The following is a 5,000-nucleotide window of genomic DNA, read 5'->3' on the forward strand; positions in this document are numbered from 1 at the left end:
CTGTCTTTGGTCTAGATAGCTGTCCACGAGGCGCCTCAGATTCACCGGGCATCCTGCCTCTGCGAGTCTGCACTTAATGACGGGCCACCATGCGCTGTCGAAGGCTCCCTCTATGTCAAGCGACACCACAGCGGTGACCTTCTTGTCGCAGCGCTGCTGTCTAACGTGTCGTATCATGTCATAGAGGGAGTCCTCGGTGCTGCGCTGCTGGGTGAACCCGTACTGGCGTCTGCTCATTTTGGGCAGGATGTGCCATCTGATGCGCCTCATGAGCATCTTCTCAAGCACCTTCCCTAGTACAGGCAACAGACCTATCGGCCTGTACGATTTCGGGTGCGAGTAGTCGCTCTTGCCGGGCTTCCTCAGGACCACCACGACAGCCTCTTTCCACCTGGTAGGGAAGTGGGACAGGGAAAGGCATTTATTGAACAGGGCCAGGAACAGTGCGGGGTCCCAGTTTATGGCCGCCATGCAGATGTCCGCTGTGAGTCCGTCGAGACCGGGCGCTTTTTTCGGATTGAAGCTCACCGCAGACCACCTGAGCTCCTCTGCCGTGAATGGCGGGTCACACGGGGACTCCTCGTGCGGCCCGTCATTCACATTGTTGGCTACGGCTCTCACTAACCGGTGGTGTGCGGTGTCTCCATCCGGATTATCGTCCGGAAAAAAGGTTTCGGCCAGCAGCCTCGCGGACTCCACTCCTTCCAGTGGTTGACCATCTTGGACCAGCGGTGCTTCATCGCATCTTGCAATGGTTCGGCCAATAACCCGGTAAATTCCGTCCCACACTGATTCCCGGTCCTGTCTAGCACAGAAGAGTTTCCAACTGGCGGTGTGAGCCTTTTGGGCCTCCACCAGGTACTCCTCTTTGGCCTTGAGGTACTGATCCACTACCCACTCGCGCCGGATGGGACCCGCCCAGCGGATCCGGCGTTTTTTACGCATCACTTCCTTCTTCATCGCAGCTAGTTCATCAGTCCACCACGGCAATTTCGTTTGACCTTTGGGTTTGGTTTGGGCTATTGTGTCATCACTAGCTTGAATAATTACCTCAGTAATTTTTTCCACCATGTCGTCCAAACCCTGTTTACCGTCCAGTCCGTTGATTGTATCCCTTCTAATACCCTTTTCCTCACAAATTAAGGCTAGTTTCTCACGAAACAGGTCCCAATTTGCCTTCCTAGTGTTATACCTACGAGTAGTAGGTTTAACGTCACTCCCGCTTGCCTGTCGAAGTCGAAGGTCAAACAAAATTGCCGAGTGGTCCGAGACTGTGATGTCGGCTGCGACTCTCCAGTTGGCGATGCGTCCGAGCAGGTTCGTGGAGCAAGTCGTAATGTCGACGTTGCTTGAGTACCTCACTCCGCCTCTGTGCGTGTCGAATGTTGGCTCGGTACCCCGGTTTAGGATTTGTAGATCCAACTCCTCCAAGATACCGGCCAACTCTTCACCCCGTCTGTTCGTGTCCCTACTTCCCCACCACGTGTTCCATGCGTTCACATCCCCACCCAGTATCACGTTACCCTTGCCTAATTTATCCACAACTGTAGCAATGTGCGCGGCGTACAGGTCGATCGGTCTGTCCTTCTCAAGGTAGACCGACACCACCCCAATCTCCCACGCACCCGTCCGGAGCTTGGCCACTGCCACATTCTCCGTCGTGAGCGTGGGGCACTGAGTGATGTCGATCCGCCCGTCGAAGACGAGGATAGCGGCCTTAACCACTCGGTCGGCGGCTCTGTTGGTACATTGCACGACCCTTACACCGGGGTATGTCCTCATCTGCCCCAACCCCCCGATATAAGGCTCCTGAACCAGTGCAATAGCCGCTTTCCGGTTCCTCGCTTCTGTGAACAGCTCCGCTGTTGCGATTCTGCTACGTTGTAGATTCGCCTGGATAACGTGATACTGGGAGTTGATCACTTCTCCGCCTGAGTTGGTTGCACTGGTGTCCTCGTGGGTGCCCTCAGCAATACTGTACCGTGGCTCGAGCGAGTGCATCCCATCGCTTGCGCACCGGGCACTGTGGACTGAAGGCGTTGTGGTCTGTCTGGTGAGCCTTTGCAAGGACGCAGTTCTTGCATGCTGGAGGCGTTGCTGCTAATCGTTCCGCGCACTCGTTTCTCATATGGGGTCCCCCGCAGTGGCTACAGAGGTCGACGGTCTCCCTTGCAGAACCGCTTCCCGTGGCCGAAGCCCAGACACCTTGTGCATTGTACTAAAGGTGTCTGGTCTTCCACCCGCACGCTCTGCAAGTCTACCCTCAACCTTCCTGCGGCCACTGCCCTTCCCCATATTTTAGGAGAAACGCAGATTATTATGTGGGCGTTCAGTGGATTTCGAGCCCTTCTCCGGTATTTTACCTCTATCCTGTTGTCCTCCTCGTTAAGGTCCCCAAAGATAGCCCGGTTCTGCTTTTTAAGAGCGTTGATTATTTCCTCGTCTGTATGGATGATCAAGACGTCTCTTAAAATCAGTAGCGGGTTCTTATTTTTAATTTCCTCTACGAGAAGGGTTTCGCCTTTCTCTTCTATCCTTTTAACTATCTTGTCCCTTTCCTCTTTGCTTCTGCATCCCATAATGATTTTTCTATCTTTTGCTTTCCTTACATTCTCTACTTCCACCCAGCCTTCCTTCGCATCCACAGCTTTCCTCACCTTTTCCAGCACTTCCTCTCCTGTCTCTGTTTCGTTTTGGGAGGTCACTATTATTGAGTGGAGAGTTGTTCTTTCCAAAGGGTCTTTTCTCATTTTTAGTGTGTCAGCATAAGTTGGCCTCTCTTCCTGGCATTTCGTTAGGAACTCCCTGAGCCTTCCCATTTCTATTCTATTCTCCTGAAGCAATCTTGCATGTTCCTGGAGTTCCTTTTTTAGAGTTACTCCAGGGTCCTCCTCTCTACTTACTGTTTCTTCTACCCCTACTTTTTCCCCACTTTTCGTTCCCTTTTCCTTTCCCTCCTGGTGAGCTGCGCTCGACTCCTCTGCCTCCCTGTACACTCTGTGTAGGTTGTTTAGGGCCTGTTTTAGTATTTCTTTCAGGTCCCCTTTTAAATTTCTGGACTCTGTCAGCGCCGCATGGCCCTTTCCAAACCATACATTTGCCACTTGAGCCCGCTCTGTTGAGGATGTTTTTGTTTGGTAATTTAGTTTCAGTGGGAATGCAGCTTTGGCGGTTGTTTTAGTGCTCTGGTCTTTCTTCGTCACCTTTCTCGTTCCAGGTGGGGCAGCTCCTGTTACTAAGTGCTTGGGTGATGGGGTTCTTACATCCAGACTTATCGCGGTAGGCGAGCTGCTGGTTGTTTGTTTGGGGCTCGTATTGGCTCCCGACTCCCATTCTCCTACACTTCTCCTTACGTTTGTAGTTGTTTGTGGGGGGCTTGTTTGCGCTTGGGGCTCTGGTTTTTTGGATTTTGCCGGTGTTCTAATTCCTAACATGTTTCTTTTCTGTTTCAGGTACTACGTGCGAGGCGAGCCTGCTGCCTGCGGTTGATTTGGAGGTAAGTATCAATATAGGGTACTTTCGCCTGTTGGCCGAAGGTAAATGTCAATTTTTATATAATACGCAATATATTTGTGAGTGTGTGAGTGTGTGTGTGAATGTGTGTATTTGTGTGCGCGTGTGCTATGTGTGATGTGAGAATTTGTGTGTATGTATGTGTTGTGTTTTTTAAGTGTATTAGGTGTGTATGTGTGCAGGTTATGTGTGTGTGAGATTACATGTGTATGTGTGATAGATGTGTGTTTGTGTATGTAAGTTAGTATGCGGGCATGTACTTGTATAATTGTGATGTATTTGCGTATACCGTCGTATTTTTGTGTGTACAATACACAGTCTTAGATATAAAAGTAAACTAGTAGACAATAGTCAAAAATGTATAATTACCCAATAAGGTATAGTCTTAAATCTAATAAATTGTACACAATAATGTACAGTCTATATCAAATGCACCAATGCACAGTCTAAAAATACAAAATAAAATACAAAATTTAGTCTTAAAAATTTTTACATCGAAAATTTCGGGCCTAGTATTCAAGCGTGTCCAGCTAAGCGGTATCTACAAAGGGTGGGTGGGCGGGCGAAAATTTGAAATTTGAGTGTTTTTCCACCGAAATTGCCGAGGAACGGCGCGGCGGAAAGGGGTGTGGGTGGTGTCTACGGATGGGGGGGGACCTGGAGACCACCGTAGAACAAATTTGGAAGATATAAATTGAAAAACAGCCGAGAAAAATGCAAAAAACCAAAAGTGTGTTTTTCAAAAATGAAAATTTTGAGTTTTGGAAAATTTGATGGCTGGAAACAATGAAAATAGGTCTAGCCCGAAAGGTCTCGTCAAGACGGACACAACGACATAAAAATTTTGGAAATACACCTAAGGACTTGGAAAATATTCGCGATCTAAATTTCGGTTGGTGTACTTTGTATGGCGAATCGGGGGTTGACCACTATGACTCGGTTTCAAAATTTTTCTATTTTCTTCCAGTTTTTACTTCAAAACGGGAGCAGAAGGCTACGGGTATGTATAAAAACGTATTTAATTTGATTTTAATATGTAATAATAATAATAAAATGAAGTTTTTAGCCGAAAATTTTTGAAATTTGAGTGTTTTTCCACCGAAATTGCCGAGGAACGGCGCGGCGGAAAGGGGTGTGGGTGGTGTCTACGGATGGGGGGGGACCTGGAGACCACCGTAGAACAAATTTGGAAGATATAAATTGAAAAACAGCCGAGAAAAATGCAAAAAACCAAAAGTGTGTTTTTCAAAAATGAAAATTTTGAGTTTTGGAAAATTTGATGGCTGGAAACAATGAAAATAGGTCTAGCCCGAAAGGTCTCGTCAAGACGGACACAACGACATAAAAATTTTGGAAATACACCTAAGGACTTGGAAAATATTCGCGATCTAAATTTCGGTTGGTGTACTTTGTATGGCGAATCGGGGGTTGACCACTATGACTCGGTTTCAAAATTTTTCTATTTTCTTCCAGTTTTTACTTCAAAA

At 47.9% G+C, this 5,000-nt stretch overlaps 1 pseudogene; it reads right to left on the minus strand.

The window, feature by feature from the left end:
- LOC140742576 (uncharacterized) overlaps positions 1–3,434 on the minus strand; it is a 5,192-nt pseudogene extending 1,758 nt beyond the window's left edge.
- Positions 3,435–5,000: the final 1,566 nt, after the last annotated feature.

This window comes from Epargyreus clarus, unplaced genomic scaffold (assembly GCF_041222505.1).
Source record: "Epargyreus clarus isolate Ecla_fem2 unplaced genomic scaffold, WU_Ecla_fem_2.2 ptg000006l, whole genome shotgun sequence".
Lineage (NCBI taxonomy): Eukaryota > Metazoa > Arthropoda > Insecta > Lepidoptera > Hesperiidae > Epargyreus > Epargyreus clarus.